Genomic DNA, 18,328 nt, shown 5'->3' on the forward strand with positions numbered 1-18,328 from the left:
GCTAAAGTTTTTATCAAAATCTGTGGTCTGTGGCAAATTTGCAAGCAGGAATAATAAGGAGCACAGGGCAAAATTCTGCCTTGCAGAGTGAAGTATGGACCTCTTGTGAATACTCTGCTCATATTCACCAGGAATATCATACATATCAATACAACCTGGGCAAGGTCGATTTTAACCTCAGAGCATCTACCCAACAAATGAATTTCCTATTACTTGGCTAATTATACATAGCTACCCAAGCACTACCTGTCAATGCAGAGAGTTAGCAAAAAATGTCAACTGTATTACTTGGCTACCTTACTTCATTAAGTAGGTCCAGAGTGGAGCTAGCTGATTGTTTGTTCCTTGTCCCCTTGTTAAGCCTATGACCTACTGCAATCCCAGCAGGTGGGTGGCCAGCAGGACAGTTTGCCCCAGCCTTTTCATCTGAGAAAACACACAGGGCTCTGGCTCCTTACAATATATTTAATATGCCACAGGATCAAGTTTTGTCTCGGGCTTTTCTGCAAATCAGTGTTAATTCAGTCCCCCTCCAAGGGGATGCAAGTCGTCATTTCTTCCACATAAGCCACCAGCCGGCTATCAGCTTGAAGCATCGCGTACGGGATTAAACCAGAATATTTGTGGGCACAGAGCCCATGGTTTGTTTTGCTTGCACAGCACCTAGCACCAGAAAGCCCTGCTCCCATAGCCCAACAATAATTCGGATCACTACAGAGTCATATTAGTGATGTGGCTAGCACCAACCATATAACCCAAATAATCCATGAAGCATCATTCTTTCTCCTCTCTCCAGCTCAGCTTATTTCCTAAACTCTAATAAAAAGCCAGCTGTTTCAAAGTGTCTATGGCACATACCTGGCAGGAAGGGGTTTACATTCTTCTCCTTGCACACTAAAAGAAAGTGCCCTAGAACTGTACACGACAAGCCTGTAGCTGTGAAGACAAATTTTTGGCTGCTGTTCTCCTGGCCACAATACTGAATGTGTCCTTTGCTACAGTGGAAAGAGAGCTTGTATTCAGCTGGTAGTGCTGCCGTACCTTCAGTCTTATCTAATTATATTCAATAAAGTGAGTTATTTGCTACATGTTTATATAACCACCCCTCCCTCTCTCTTCCTACATGTAGAGCAGCCCCTCAGCTGCTCTGTCATTTGGCCACAAAGGCACCAGTTTGCTAATCTAGTTTCATGGTCTGGTAGACCCCGACAGTGATCAGTTTGCTTCCAAGGCATTTGTGTAAGAGGGAAGAGAGCTTTGATCCCTATTGGCAAATCAAGCTAATAGGATTGCTCTTCTTATGCCTCAACCAGATTGTCACAGTATCCTTATGTGATAGTCTGCAGTAAATCCCATTCCCAGAAATTTAAGCCTGTGGCCTCTAGATCCAAAGCCATTAACTTCGTGGCAATTAATGGGTTGACAATACAGTCCTCTTCCATGCAAAATTCAAAACAAAAGTAGGTTGGCAAGATATAACCTCTCTACAAGGCTAGTGGATCCTTTATGTAAATACCCTGCACTGCCTGAGCTATGAGGTGATGGAACATTTGAAAGACCTGCTGCAAAGAGACAAATATGGGGCATTTTATCCAAATGCCAGGAAGAGGACTTAGCCATATCCTTTAATCCACAAGACATGAGATGAGGGGATACTGAGAAAGGAAGGGAGCAGGGAGTGGGGCAAGACCATAATTTAAAGCCACTCTGTTACGGGAAGCTTCAAATGCAAAACTTCCCTTCTTGCCTGAAGGGAACAGAAGTGTCCCAAGGAGGCCAGCTCCACCACTCCCCAGGTGGCCTGAGGGAGGCCACCTCTGCCAACTCTGTGTCCTTCCTGCGTGCAAAACTCCCCTTCTCCTCTCACACGTGCTTCTTTCACTCTGTGCTCTACTAACAATGAGGGTGGCTGCAGACCAAATTGCAAGGCCTTTGGAGACCATGTGAAGGAAAGGACTCAGAACATCTCATTGCTCAACAGGACTGAGAGATTCAAAGACACTGAACTGCTCAAAACAAAGACTATTGGATGGGACGTAATGGAGGCAGGCTGGGAGGGAATGTTATGCAAAGGGTCATCAATGTTCATTTTATTTTATAATCAAGATATAAAGAGGCACCTGTCCTGAGCCCTGGACATCTTTGCCGGGGAGCTCTGGGTGGACATCCCAGCCCCTCGGGAAGAGGTGGCACCCAAAATCCAAATGAGAGCTTTGGCTACGCCATATCCCTGGGCCAGCTCCTGCTGGTCCTCCATCCTGCCAGTCTTCCATCCTGCCTCTTCTGCTCTTTTCAAAGATCAGCCTTCCTGAGCCACACAAAAGAAAATGTATTTTCATGTCAGCCTGTTCCTCTAAGCATTCAATTACCCTGTCAAATACCAAACACCTCTTCTTTATGGGAAATTCCTCTGGCAGGCTCCACCTCTTCCTCCTGCCAACTGCTCTTTGCTTTGTCCTTTTAAAGTGAGGCTAGAGGCAACAGTTTCTGCCCTTACTTGTTAGCAAAGGCAATTATGACCACCTTCTGTGAGTAATTACCCACTTCTATCTGGTTCCTACAAAAAACTAAATTTTATACAATTATAGGCTACCTGGCAACTCTCATGCTGCTGGGATGCACAGCAGAGCACTCAACGCAAGCCATGTTTCAGGCAGTTAAGTGCTGTGTATATTACTTTTTGTCGTCTCTCAGACAAGTGGTGCGATCAGCAGTGTACAGTGACAGCTTAAGGGCTGGAAGAGCTGCCTTCTTCCTCTCCTCTCTCCCTCGCATGCTCTCAGGAAAGCGTCACCAGGTCCCTGAGCAAGCAGTATGGCTATGCCAGTACAGACCTACACTTGGACTAAAGCAGTCCTGTTGCAAAGCAAGGTATAACGAACTGGAAGACCACTGGAGTACACTGCTCCCAGGACCTCGACCGCTGTACTGTGCTGTGCCATGTACATGAACTAACTAGCCTTTCTCTGTGCCCCACTGTGTTACATGACAGTGGCGCGCCCAAATTCCAGCTCAGTTCTCCATTTTTAGGCAAGAAATAGCCTTCTTTAAGAAATACAAAGTACTCGTGTGGATCTTGCAGTGAGAGCGACAAATGAAACTTCCTTTCTTTAAGCTTGCAAGTTCAACCTCTTCTGCAATTTCTGAGAAACAGCACAGCCCAAGTAAGCTGTGGCTTCCCATGTACCTACAAAGTATCTGCCTTCCAAGACCTCTGAGATGATCATGCACCTAACTCAGTTATGCACATATCCCAGTAAGATTAGTGATCCTGAAGCACTTCTGGAAATGCCCAACTGTGCCCTTACCCAAGAACGAAGGACTGAATTTGGTGACTGAGTTCCAACAAATAGCTGATCTAAGGTGTTGGACACTTACACATGTTTCTTGTTCTTGGTATAATGCTATGTGATGCCTCCTGTAAAATAGCAGTCATGTATTTATTAAAGATATCTGAATCTGATCTCAGCCTGCCACAACCTATTATTTGATTCTGCCTGTGGTGAACACAAAATGCTCTCTACTCAGAAAGCGAATGCCTCCTGCCTACTTTGTGTGCAGGCAACATCCACCGACCCAAGGCAACAGCCCACAGACTCAGTTGAATTTATACATGGTTTCTACTGAGAAGAGTTTAAAGTGAAAGGTCTGAATACTGAGCCTGAATCCCTGGTGTAATATAGGGATAATTTCACTGAAATCAATGCATTACATAGATGGGAAGCAAATTTAAAATCAGAATTAAACTGTACATCAGAATGGCACTCAAACAGGCAGACGCAACAGCAGCTCAAATTACCAGTGAGCCGAAATGGTGTCCCATTCATTCCACACATCTGCCATCTACGTCGGGCCTTTGTGATTAAATACAACCCTGCAAAGGACAAAGATCATGGCACTCATACAAATGTCCCTTTGGTATCAATAGTTGTGTGCATGTTAGGAAACAAACCAACTGCTCTGCGGAGGGAACATTTTTCTGTGGGCTGTTATCCAGAAAACAAAGTAAGTAGCTCTGTGAGCAGCAGAACTGACATAATCCAGTTTCCTACAGGTTAATGCCTTGTGGCCATACTTTTTCACTGCAGTAACCCCTCCACCAAGTTCTCTTTGAACATTCCCACCTCCAAAATGCTTGCATTCCCCTTCCACACTGACACACCTGAGCCCAAGCCCCTCTGCAGCATCTTGCGTGTACCCTAACTACTGAGAAGCCATGGGGCAACAAGAGCCCTGGTCGATCCCATGCCACATCTTGACCGGACAGACTCTGACCACATCCTCTCAGCAGGCACTGTATTGTTTCAAAAGATAACATTGAAATGACGCTGCAGCTTTTTCTTCACCAGAGGCACTGATTTTAAGTATGCCACAGGATACTCAGTGCCTTCTGAATAACCATCAGTTTCCATGAAACTTGTGGGAATGTAATGCCTTTTTGATCTCCACCCCTATGTCAAATTTGGCTATGTTAGTCAAGGGGCTCAAAGTTTCTTTTGGGAAGGGGGGAAGTCTGAGAGACAAATGTGTGGAAAGAAATGCAATCGCATAAGCTTTGCTTCATTAGGGAAGCAGAAAAACCAAAAAAGCTGCATAGTTAGCTGATATAACCCGAAGTATGAGGACATACATTGTCAGAGGGTGTGACTCTCTAGGATTAGTTGCATGTGCGATGGAAATCTCTATCAGAACATTAAAAGGATCAGAAATTGGCTCGCGTTCTCTTTTTGGCTCTGGAGAGCCAAACTCTCGGGGTTTTAACCAGATACATAATACAAAACTATAAATTGACAATTTTGCATGGCCTCCCATTCCCAGAGGATTCCTGAATACTTTAGGGAAAGATAACCTCCCAACTCACCCGGACAGTCACTCAGTGCCATGCTTGGAAGGCAATTCCTCCCTGTCCCCTGCTGGCTCTTGCTTTCCTCTCTGAGCGTTTGTTACCGACTGTCGCATTTGTTGCGCTGCTGTCCTTGAAAAAACATCTAGCTGCAAGAGCCTCCTGCAGCCCTGAATTCCAAGGGTTACAATGACAGTGCTGCCTGAAGCAGTATTTCCTTTTCCACGTTCTGCATTTGCCAGCTGTTAACTTCATCAAGATCCTATATTGTGAGAGTCTTAAAAAAAAAGGGGCAGCTCTGTTTTCTCCATAGTCTTTGTGGGAAGGCTGTCAGGCCAGATTTGACCCTGAAAATCAGTGAATTCAATGGGGTACCACAACGTGGCAGGCAGGGCAGAGAATAATTCAGCTGTAATTTTGAAAAACCACTCCTAGTTCAGGAACAATTCCCAGTTACCTCTGGCTTTTTAATGTCAGCCTTCCTGATAAACGGAGGGAGTAGAAATCACCTCCTCTTTTCTGAAATAATAATCATTTGTCTTAAATATCAACGGCACTGGAAAAGCTGCATCAGGCCCGAGGTTGCTGGGCTGGATTTCACTGCCCTCCCGAGACAATAGCAGATCTATAGGACACCCTGCGCCGTACGCGCCTGCGGGATGACTCAACCCACAACTGTCCCTCCTACCCAGGCACAGAAGTGATAGCTTTGACCTTTTGCTTGTGGAAGAAATGACAGGGAAGAAAGGTCCTCCACATCTTTGGGATGAACTGCAGTGTCACTTTACTGGCGGATAGCAAAGCTCTGGAACAATTTGGGATAGGAAGTGAGGAAGGGCTGTGCATTCACTGAAATGGCAGCTGACATTTCAAAAAGGCAGGACAGGATTAAGCAAACTGGAAGAGGGACAGGATGCAGGCATGAAGAGATCTTTAATGCCGTACACACCCTGGCACACTTTTCATGCAGCACATCTTAAAGCTGGAGCATCCCTCCCATGCCCCCTTCCTGGAGCACTGGCTCCCTGGGGAGCACACCAGCTACAGAAACCTCCATCCTCCCATACACCTCTGCTGTTTCCTAAGGCTCTCCTGTCTAGCTGTGCCCCAAAGCTGACTTTGCTTCATGTAGGGAGAGCAGACAGAGCCTGTGCAGCTGCAAATATCCCCTAAGTTGCATTGGGATCCAAGATCCATTGCATTTTCCCATCATAGCAGCTAAAGGGGTTTAGACTGAAGGTAAGTTCTCAAAAGGCTTTTGCTGTGCTTGAAGGTGCTGGTACAAATCCAGACTACCTTTTGTGAGAGCAGAGTTAAGGCAAGGCTGAGCACTGTTGAAAATCCTGCCCCAAAGCAGTGAAATGATCATATGAACAGAGCCATTTAATTAATAAATTTAGTCTCATTTAATTATAGCTAATCCTTTTACTGAGAACACAACCATCACACGATTCCTCAAAGCTGTCAGGGTCCCTGAGCTAGCGCTATTATGCAGCCTTCCGAGGTGGGGGATCCACAATTATTAATTCCAGACCTGTGCCCTTCCAGCTCTCCTGGATTTGATGTGGATCACATGTGAGCACACAATAGTGTTTTTGTTGAATTAAGCAGGGGACACATCCAGTGTTTATGTCTAGGTGCACCATGGGCTGGTATCAAGGGTTGATTGCATAGCATCCTGCCTCCCACTCTGCTTCCCAGTGGTTGCTTTGTGGGATGTCTGTATGCAGCTCCCCAAAGAGAGTAACATTCTGTTTTCCAGCATCTGCAACCAATCCAGAGAGAAAATCAGCAAAAGTATGGTGTGGCACTAGGATGCCATATGCACTTTGGCAGCACAATGGTGCATGTCTCTCTATTTTGGCATGTCCATTTTCTGGAAGGCTTTTGCCAGGCAATTGTCCTATAAAAGGCAACACACGTGTCTGCAAAGGGAATGAGGAGCATGGTTTCCTGGCCACCAGGGGCCACACACAGAGTCCAGGTGGAACCAGAGAGAGCAGGTACATCTGGCCATGTGGCTAGCTGTCCTTTCTGCTGATGCAGGACTGGACGTGTAGGGTCCACGGAGCATCCACATCCCTGTAAGAGCAATGAGGTGTTGGCGGGGGGTCAGGCTCTCATCTTCAGTGTCTTGTCTCACACTTTCTCACCAGCAGGGCTAACAAGTGCCAGGATCCACTGCTTTCCACAAATCTTGCCTGACCAAAGCTGTATAGATAAGCCAGTGTGCCCTTGGTTCTCAGCCTCTGTCAGTAGCATTGATATCTCCAACTCCAATGGAGAAGACAAGGACCACCGTGAAGGAGAGCAGAACTGATTGCCCTACCTCCAGCACCTTCCCTGAAAGGGCAGATAGTGAAATTATCTGTTCTCACAACAGCAGGTATGTGGAGTAACACACTCACTCCCAAATACCTTTGGGCTAAGTGGGAACAGAACTTGCCTCTGCAGAATAAGACCGTATCATCAAATCTGTGTAAGTACATATCTCTCTTCAAGCGTCTGGGCTTTTTATTGTTTATCTGGACAATGGTAAGCTTTTACGAGCCTTTACTTTATTTCAGACAATGCCTAATGATGCAGTTTTTTCTCACAAAAACACACCTGTCACTCCCACCAAAGACAGTTAGAGTCACACAAAGATATCTGAGGGGTCAAATCTGAAAAAAAAAACAAAACTATTCAGCCTTTCTCTTCTGTTCATTCTCCCTATTCTTACCTATCCTCTGTTCACACAACAGTGGACAAAGTTTTCTATCCTCCCATGCACAGTCGACTATTTTATACTAATGTTACTCAGCTGGTTTTGATCCTTGGGTTCAGTCAAGACTCATCCAACAACAGGCTGAGGACAAGGGTGTCCTTTGCCACCTTCACCTTGCCCCAGGTGCTTGGGCATGTAGGAGTCAGTCCTGGCTGCAGTCTCAGCTGTCCCTCCAACAAAATGGGCAGCGCTTAACTCCCAGCCCTGTATCATGAGTTCGGACCCAGCCTGCTGGGCAAGACTGTCGGCTGGTGTAACTGTGACAAGTCAGTGACGGATCCTAGCTGAAGATATGGTTCATGGCTGCTCTGAGGACAATTCCTGATTTTCTGCAGTAGCCCCGGCCTGCGGTCTTACCTCTCAGTGGCAGTGCTAGGCTGGAACTCAAACAACACAGGAAATGAAAAAGCAGCTCTAAAAATAGCAGGTTCCAGCTAATGCAGCGACACCTGCTAGGGAGAGTTAAGATCAGAGCTGCAGCCCGCTAATTCTGAATTCCTCTGCGTTTTGTTGTTGCCAGTTCCTGTCCGAACACCACCACGTGCTGCTCCTCTACCCTTCTGCTGCCCATAGGGGAAAGCCCCTGGAGGGCAGATGTCAGATCCTGCCAATATGTGCGAGAGTGACGCGGGGACAAGCTGTGTGGGATGGGCAGCCTGCATAGCCTCCGCATCTTCACAAGGAGCAGGAACTGAAGGGCACAGGAGGAAGGAAGGCTAGGGCGAGTATAGTGAGGCATTAAATAGCATTTGCTGGATCTCTGCTTGGCAGGGATCCACCTGCCCCTGTTTCTAAGCCCTCAGTTCCTGGGGAAGGCTGGATATGAGGAGGCTGGAGGAAGTACAGCTGAACTGGTGGGAGCAAAATTTACACCACCTACCACAGGCTCCTGTGCCCCATGCAGAAGTCAGTGACTCTACAGAGCTCCCAGCAGGTGGGAAAACTGGGCCTCAGCATCTGGCCTGCCAAGTTCCCAGAAGACATGCATGCAGCGATGGTGTAAACAACCTTTCTGGGATCCCACATACGATATTTAGGGTCAGCTGTACTGAACAGCCCCACCAGTCCCCTGCAACCCTTGGCACAGCCCAGCCCTCTCCCCTTGCCCAGGAGGGCTTCGCTTCTACCTTGCTTTCCTCCAGGCAGTGGGAGAGAGGCTGATCTCCATCACCCTGCACTTCTCATCCCCTTAATGAACAAGGGAAGGAGTAAAAATACTTAGTGCAAGGAAGCACTCACTTTCAGTCCTTATGCTGGGGCTCTGTATGATCATTGCTAAAGCAAAGGAGAGTAGTTCCTTCTGGTAGGAATTACTGGGTGAAATACTGTGGTCTGCATTACACCAGGAGTCATGCCAGAGAGCAAAGCTGGAATTAGAAGGGTCCCGGGACAAGCTCAGTCTACCACAACCACAGGCAGATGATTAGTTCAGACAGGTCTCCAGAGCATCCACCCCCCAGCCCATGGCCACAAAATGCTCCCCAGGGCTCTGTAACAAGCTCGAGACCTCACATTACAAAGGGAACGGGGAAAAATCCAACATGCAGTGGTACCTCCCCATTTGACCTAAAGGGGCAATTGCAGAGGTCAGCTTGACCCCAGGAGCATGAAGAAGATACACAAGACAGGACAACGCAGAGGCTGTCCTGCCACTAAGCCAACCTTCTCCCTAGCTTTAGCCACTTTTCTGAGCTTCTGCTGGTGAGGAAATGAGACCTGGGACCCAAATTGTGCTGTAAGTTGGGGAACAAAAAATCTTTCACAGCTTTTTCCCTGCCTTCCTTTCTGGCCTTAGGATGATTAAGTCTCTGAGGGAGGCGTGTTTATTTGCCAAAGAATTGGGGAGTTTTCCACCTCCCTTTATTCTTACGAAAAGATAACGACCTTTTGGTGGGAAGATCCAAGCCTTGCCAAGAAATATGTTTTGGCAGCTCTCCAGAGGCAATGACAGTTAGAGGCAAACAGACTTCCCTGGAGAATAAAAGGGTAGATGGAGCTATGTGACCCTGGACTTCAGTTTAGGCTTGGCAAATTCTTTGGATCTATGAATCTGTGTCGTAAGCAAGGGTGTTTGCTACCCGTTTGACCCCAGAGGAGAAATTAGCAGCATGGCCACCACAGCGCCCAGGCATGCAGTGGGGTATGTCTGAAAGGCATCACTATATTTTGTACACGCATTCTCAGCTGGAATGAAATTAGGTAGCTCAGGCACTCCCATTCCTGGCAGCATGGCTCCAAGCCAGCTGCAAAACCCATGCAGAAACTCTTTGGTGCTTGGCTATCAATCACTGAACTCCACATTGCTATGACTCCCAGGTATTTCAAAGGTAACCCCCGTGTGTCTGCACGAGCTGTGGGCACACCTTCGCACCGTAGCACAGGCACAGCTTGCTGACTCTGTACATGGCCCCACAGCCACCCTGGCCTGGTGGTGTTCACAGTGTGCCTAACCCAGGCAGGCTGGGGTTTCTGCTGCTCCTTGACATCTTCAGGAGGTCCTGCTCAGAGCTCTCTGCAGAGAGCAAGATCCTAGTTCAGGGTCCATCTCTGGATGCATGTGTTGCTCAGAGATTCACGTATTGTTCTCTCAAAGGGACCATGAACTCATATGTAAATGGGGAGAAGCATCTGTTTCCCCATCAGCGCTCAGGTTTGACATTTTCACTCTTGCCGGTTTCCAAAGTGCAGCTGAGAGCTTAGGTAATCACAATGGACAATGCTTCTCTCTTTAACAGACCATGACCTGGGCCGCTTCCTGGAGAAGCATCTGGCTCGGCACACTTTTGCTTCCAGGGATCCCTAGAGATCCCAGAGAGCTGCTGGAAATGTCAGTCATTCCCTGAAATTCAGCCTCCAGGCTTCACCACAGGAAGTGAAGTTATTTTGCTCAGCCCTGCAGCTCCTCATGCATCTTTATCCAGCAATTTCACATGGAGGTACAGGACAGTTCCTGATGGACTTACCCCCTGCCTTTGGCCAAAGAACAAAGGTCAAGCAAATAATACCAGGTTATTGCAGTGACTGACACATAATCAACAGAATAGGTGTAAGGACTATATCCTGAGAGATCTGGGTTGCCTCTAGTCCTCACCAATTGCCTTCACTCATAGCCCATTTTGAAAGCTTTACAAGCCCTCAGCAGTCACCGATCAGTTACCTAAACTCTGTTTTCTGAACTTTTCTTGTTATCTTTGGACAGCTGGGTCTGTGAAATTGCCTATTAACAGTTTGCAGAGCGATTTAGCTAATCTCAGAAGAGTACGTGTGACTCTAACGTCAAGGTATAATGGCTTGACAGATCAATAAGGCACATTCCAACTCAGCAGAGTCTAGACTTCCCAGGGAGGGGTGGCGGGATTTTTATAGCAAAGTCACCGAAAAGTTATGCGTGTGTTTGTGCAAGAGGGAAGGAAGAGGAGCAGAGAAGGGGTGATGTATTCAGCCAGAAAATGTTTTGAAGAGCCTGAAGAAGTTTGGTACTGGATCAAGACATCCTAGAGAGACCATTGTAAATGCTTCTGCTCTCTAATTTCAGTGGAACTATACTTTCGTGAAGCTGAGAGGCTTTGCAGATGCAGGTTGGGTGGGTATATGAAAGTGGACGCACATGTGCATAAGCCTGTATTGCAAGCACATAGGCATGCATGTCACACTGTGGGGAGCTTGTTGCACAGACAAATAATAGCATTTGGACCCACTGAAGTCCCTGGGACAAATGGGTTATGCAGCTGTGTGTGTCTGAGGACAGCATGTGGAGGTACCTGACGATTCAGATGACTGATGGATACCTGCACCACCTGTGTGTACTTCAGCAGAGAAGAGACCATAACACATTTCCAGCCACATCTTTTGTCACTCCACTGCCTATTCCAGCAGTGTGACTGCTCTCAAAGATCATGCCCATTTCTGTAAATAAACTCTGATAAGGGCCTAGCCCCCAGCTGGCGTAACGGAAGACCATGCAGCGGTGCTAATTTACAGCAGCTGAGAATTCGCCTCAGTGTCTCCCAGCCCAAAACAAGACTCTATAAAAAGATGGTTTCTCAAGTTCAGCTGTGGTGCAAAAAGCCCTGTTCCTATAAGAGGGGACTAACTGGGTGGCTCACAGCAGCAATGCTCCTGCTAGCGTGCGTAGGAGACGGTAGCGTGGCTACGCTGCATCCTTCTCCCCCCGCTTCTCTCCTGCAGTCCAGGTGCAGCTGACCCTGACATGCTGGCGGTAATTCTGGCAGCACTTTGGCCCACATGGATTTGCTCTGGCCAGTCCTAGAAAAATGAGTCTGAGAAATCCTTTGCACACACAGAAAGCTCTCCTCCCCACAGACACCAGAAGGCTGTGTCTTCCTCGTAGTATTTTCTGTTTTCCTCACTTCCCTCTCTTCTTCCTATCGTATTTGCCCAGTAGGTCCTAACAGGAGATTTGCCACAATGTTCAGTAGAAGATGCTGGTGCCACTTTGTGACAGAAAATCCTGGCTGCTGCGCTGCCTGTGGAAAGCTTGGTTTGGTCTATCTCTACCTCAGCACAAATCCTTATTTGCTCTGTTTCTGCAGAGCCTGTACAGCTTCATTCTTTACCCTCCAAGTCACACAGTATACACTTAGCAGCAGGGATGAAAGGGGCTTCAGGAAATAGCATGCTGAGATGTGAGGCCTCCCAGGCCTCCAATCAACCCCCCTGAAGGGGAAAAGCCTAGGGCTAAAGACCAAATTCTAATTATAACAACAGATCTGCAGTCATTCCCAATTATGTCAAGCTCTTCAATGAGGAATTAAACAAGTTATAAAACTGGTGCACTATCTTATTCTTCCTTCTAGCATTAATAATGTGATGTTGTAAAAACGTGGCGATATCTAAACAACATGTGAAGGGAACATTAAAGTGGCATGTGAATGACGGAGGAAAACAATATTAGCATGATAGACACATCCTTTCTTGCTCCACAGGCATGATTTACTACTGAATTACACTAGGTTTAGGCTACAGTAATGCCTCAGATTGCAGTGGGGATAATTCTTAAATGAAACCAACAAAAACCTAACAAAATTTGATTGCTGGGATCTGGGAAACTGCAAAGATCACAATGTGAAGTAAAAGAACATTCTGCACTTGAGAACAAGGATCACAGATTATGTTACCAGCAAGCATCAGGAGTTGGTCAGTTTGCATCTTCGGATCAAGAGTGAGGAACTTTCCAGGATACAGAACCTGAAAGTGTACCTCAATCATAATTTTCATGGTCAGAATCAAAATTGCTGGGAAAAAGAATAATATCATGGTTAAATAATAATAATAAAATCACAGTTGTCCCTTCCAGGCTGAGAGTTTATGAAACTCTTAAAAACTAGTACCAGAGAGGTCAAATGGAACAGATCGTAATTGCATGAGCACAGATTGAGCCTGCAGTCTCAATAGCTGTTCCTCCAGAAGCCTTCGCTAGCACTTTCACATCTGCATATCTTGGTGTGCAGCTCTTTAGGTTAACTACACATGGGTGATACCTCCCTCCCTGTGGCCTGATTCCTTCACCGCCTTCTCCGTTATGCAGTCATTTCCATCTGTGCAAAGTGGGTGGCATTTTACACTCACTTCACTTTCTCTTCAGTCAAGTGTAGATGCTGCAAAAGGTGCAAAACAGAGAGGAGCTGGGGGGAAGAATAAGAAAAATAGCCTGTGAGAAGGTTATTTCTCTCCATGAAATCTGCTTCTTGCCTCTAGCATTGTAGCCAGAATATGACTGAGAAAATGTCATAAGAATATTCCTACTAGTTCGATATATGATTGTACAGTAGCTAGCACAGCCGAATAGTAATAAATAATATTTGTTACACTATACCCAAAAGAAGCCCTGAATGTGATTTGTAAAGTGATATTAAAGAGACTCAGAAAGGCAGAGAATTCAGGCTGAGGAAAATGTTTCATGCATGAGCAAAAAACAGAGCACAGGATTACAATGGAAAAAAATTGTACTACTTCAACTGCAGTAGCAACAGCAAACTGCAAAGGACAGAGCACTTTGCTTTACATACATCAAACCTTTTTGCAGTTAACCTCTCCTATCAACTGTCAATTGAAGGGATTAGTCACCTCTGCTCAAATACTCATTTCACATAATCTTCCCTCTCAGGCACTTTTTACCATGCAAAGTATTTCACAGAGCTGTGCAGCAGACAACATAGGATTTTGCAGTGAAATATTTTTTTTAAAAGGACATTAAAGTTTTTCTTTTTAGTCTCTTAGGTGGGAGCAGACAAACGGTGACAACACACCGTCTGTTGTAACAACAGGATACTGAGCGTTACTCTACCTGCGCGTCTGAGCAACTGCTATATCCAGGGGTATGCATTTATATACTGCGCCTTCTGCAGCTCCACTCAAATCAGCAGGGTCTTTCAGACCACAAAATGCCCAAGTCAGAATCTGGCCTGTTGGGGCTGTGCTGTCCTCCACCATCACCTGCTCTCCCTCTGCTCGGTACAGGATGCATGTGTGGGGGTAATTCTTCCTTCTGCTTCCCTTTTTCTGCTGCCAAAAGAAATGCCTAATGGATCTCCACAGTATCAAGGTCTCTCAGATGCTTTTGGCCTGATACAGGGGCAGATTCTTAACTGCAGTGCAACTTCTAGGGGGTCTTTAAAACATTTCTTATCCTGACAAGAGGTTGCAATGGATAAGGAGTTACTTGGGGGCGAAGGGGCCTGCTATGACAGCTTAATCAAACTGAAACCTCTCCCTAGCTGCCCTTCCTTCCCAGGAGACCCACGGGGATTATGGGGTGGATTCAGTATTTTGTTAATGAATTGCTCCCTGGAGGGAGCTTAGGCAAGGGGCTTCTGTGTGCCTATAAGCACTGCAAAATTTGTGGCACCAGGCCTCCTGTGCCTGCAGAGATCGACCCTCCTGCACATGGGTGGCATGTGTGATGGGTTATACCGTGAGCGAGGTGCCTTAGCACACACCTTCTTGCCCCCAGTGGGTGACCCACCAAGCTGGGAACACTGCACACCCCCTCAATCTTTATTTTCATAGGAAATAAAAAAGAAAAATATTAAGGTACTTAGATATAAAAACAATACGGGACCAGATTTATCTTTCAGGTTTGCATTGCCTACAATTTAAGGCCAGAAGGGACTATCAGACAGACTGTTTGGTCTGACAGCTTGCTTATATATCACAGGTCACTTAATTTTAACCACTTTTCCCTGCACTGAACCCAAGAGCTTGTGTATTCAAAAGGCAGTTCAGTCCTGATCTGGAGCCATCAAAACATGGAGAATCCATCACATCCATTAATCATCTTCTCTGTTAAAAATGTGAGCCTTCTGTCAGGTGCATTGATTTGGCTTTGATTCGCAGCCATTGTTTCTCATTTTGTCTTGCTTTGCCAAGGTAAGTAACCCTTTAGGGTCTTCCATTTTATCCCTGTGAAGTTACTTATAAATTTTAATTCAGGCATCATTCCATCTCCTTTCTGACAAGCTAACCTCTGAGTCTCTCCCTGCAAGGCATTTCCGCCAGCCTGTGAATCATTTTGTAACTGCTTTCTCCACACTCTAATTTTTTCAACGTGAATTTTAAAGCATGGACGCTAAAAGTACACGCTTTTCCATTTGGGTTTCCCACATGTTGAGAAGTATGAATTATACTCCCCTCCTTCCTCTGTTCTTATCAACCGAATCACGTATCAGCTTTTCCATTATTTCACTCCAGACTGATGTCAGGCTAACCGGCATGGAGAAACCCAACTCATCCCCTCCCCTGTTTGGAATTACTGGCATAAAATTAGCCTTTGCCCAGTTTTCTGGGGGACTTCCAGCATCTGGGAACTGCTTGGCATTAGTACCAGTGGGCTCGTGATCCCCACAGCCAGGTCCTTTATAGCCCTGGACTGTAACTTCTCTGGAGGCACAGATATAAATATTCTTCTGTCTCTTAAAGGTTATTCAACAGTCTCTCTCCTTACTAATGGAAAGTATTTTGTGTCTTCATTTAAAAAGAGGATATACATTATTTGTTTCCAACTGCAAAACAGAAATATTTATCCAACCCATCCGCCTTTCCCCATCACTGACATTTTCTTCATCCCCACCTAATCACATATCCCATCACCAGAGCCTCTCTTCTTTCTCTAAAGGCAAGCTATTTGGGTTTTAATTCTCTTTTTTCCCTGATATCTTTCACTTGCCTGAGCAGTTTCCTACATTTCATACTACCTCTCGGTTAGTATTTCTTGCAGTCTGTCTCCCTTTTTTCCACTTGTTATACACCAGAGAGAAGAGCATACTTCTATGTATTGCTTTCACCATGCCCCTGATCCAGCATTTGAGGTCATCAGCATCTTCTAGGTTTTAAAGTGTGAGCATTCAGACACAGGGAGTCAGGACTGAAAAGAATACTTATTCTGCTTAGAGGACTACAGAGGATATAAACCACATCAGTGACTGATTACTAATATTCAATCAGTTTTGTTGTTTAGTTATAATATTGTTTACTTTTTTATAATAGTTTAATGTTGAATAATTTTACACTGCAGCTCAGTATTTTCATTTTTCTCAGCTGAACCTCGACTTTCCAAAATAGTTAAGTCTAGCTCAAAATGCAGGTCTGTCATTTTTGGTGGCACGCCCTGCTAATGCCCAGTTACCCGTGGGCTGGAACGAACTTGCCACCCTTGTCGAAGGGGACAAACCCCTGTCACTTACCAAAATAAGGCTGTTAACAGCACACCTGTGCAACGGGGCGATGGGGTGTTTTCCTCTTAGGGCTGTGAGGGCCCTGTGGGGCTGGGGGGGTTCCCCATGGGGGTCCCTCGGGGCAAGGCCTAGCAGCCAGGGCCTGGCCAGGAGCAGGGCAGCCGGGGACACCACGTTGGGTACCTCCTGGGGCTTTTATTTGTTTTTTTTTTTTTTATAACGACAGTTGATTACAGTAATTAACGCGATGGCACCCCTCCTTCCCCACAGGCAGGGTCCCCAGGAGCCACACTGCAATGGCGGTGCCGCCGGCAGTGCCGCCGGTGGGCTGCTCCGGGGCTCACCCGCAGCTCCCCTGCAGCCCTGCCCGGCCTGCAACGCCCTGAGAGCGAACCCGCTCGCTCTTCTTTCTACAGTTGCATGAGTTTCATTCTTCTGGCCCGTAACCGGCGGCAGCGACAGGGGTCAGGCCTGAGAGCAGCGTCCCTGCCGTGAGGGTGCCCCGCTTCCCGCCGGTTTCGGCTGCCGAAATCCGTCCCAGCGGAGGGGTGCGCCTGGCCCCTGGCTTCCCGTGCGCGCCATGTCAGTGAGGCCCTCTGAATTTCAAGGGGAAGCAATGTAGGGGTGCATTAGCCTGGGTTGGGAGAGCATCGCAGATGCCGCCTTGGCAACAGCCAAACAACGAGTTTCTTAATTTCCACTGGAGCAAGTTAAAAATGGTTCTGTAGATCCCTGGCAGAAGAGGACGTTTATTTTTAGCTTGGATGACCAAGCCTCAATGGTCAAGATGCCTTAGCCAAGCATTCTGAAACGGTGGGGAATTTCAGGCTTGAGGGTTTTGCTCGGCGGTCATCTCTGGTGCTCCCCGTTTTCAGCAGTTTCTGTTCCATCACTCCTGCGAGGAAAGGCCAGGGCAGCTATGTGCTATTTCGGGAAGAAACCAACCATTTCCACAACACGTGATGGGCAAGCCCTGAAGCCACAGGCTTTTTTATGAAATCAGAAATGAAGCAGGCAAATTTTAGATTAAAAAAAAAACCAAAATGCATGTACAAACCACACATTTCCACAGCAGTAAGTGATTCGTTCCTTATTTATAAAAGCAACATCTCTGAAGATTCATGGAGATGATTCTGTTTCAGCATAATTTTGTTTAATCAGGCCGTGAATTAATTAACGTAATTAGTCACTATGGGGGGGATAACTCGGACTGATTTTATGGAGCCTTTTGTTGTGCTGGTTCAGGTCTTACAGCTTGATTTAAATGTGGCTGGAGGGGCTTATTAACAAGAGTGATTAATGCTGCGTAAAATTGATTACAACCTAATTTTAGCTGCAAAACCACGTTTCTGCTCGCTTTCGTCATGAGAAACCGCAGTGACTTCAGACCAAAAGCAGTTTGGCTTATGGTTGAGTAGCAGCGATGGCACTGGTGGCCCGCAGCCCTCACCATCGGGATGGCAAAATCCACCCTGGCTCACACTGCTGAAGAGCCTTCAGCCAGATTGGAGTTACTGTGAGGGGACAACGCTTTCCCTGCAGATTGAGACAGAAAAATCCAGCAAATCCTCTTTACCAACTGAGAAATCGGTGTGCAGTTTTTTACGTGGTTGACTTCTCTACTTAAGGATCTGCCTGCTGCTCCTGTTCCTTTTTCTACAACACTAAACACAGAAAAGGCCTAGCCTTGAAAATTCCCACTCCTAACTTTCCTTATAAATAAAGTCAAAAGAATTTCAAACATTGGCGGGCTGCTGAGCTGTCCTGTGTATGTAAGCATATACAAAATGCAAGTAACATATGTGTGCAATGGTTAGAAAGAACGGGACAGATCCTGCCACAATGAGTAGTACCTGAGCCTACAAAGGGGCCCAGCCAATGGACCTATTTCAGAAATAAGCAACTGTGCAAAGTGTCTGGCACTCTGCATTGATCTTTTAGATGACTTATATTTTTCTATTATTAATAGTACCACCAAAATACAATAAAAATCTAATTTGAATTGTGTGGCCCTGGATATTGTTA

The sequence above is a fragment of the Harpia harpyja genome, chromosome 13 (genome assembly GCF_026419915.1).
Source record: "Harpia harpyja isolate bHarHar1 chromosome 13, bHarHar1 primary haplotype, whole genome shotgun sequence".
Lineage (NCBI taxonomy): Eukaryota > Metazoa > Chordata > Aves > Accipitriformes > Accipitridae > Harpia > Harpia harpyja.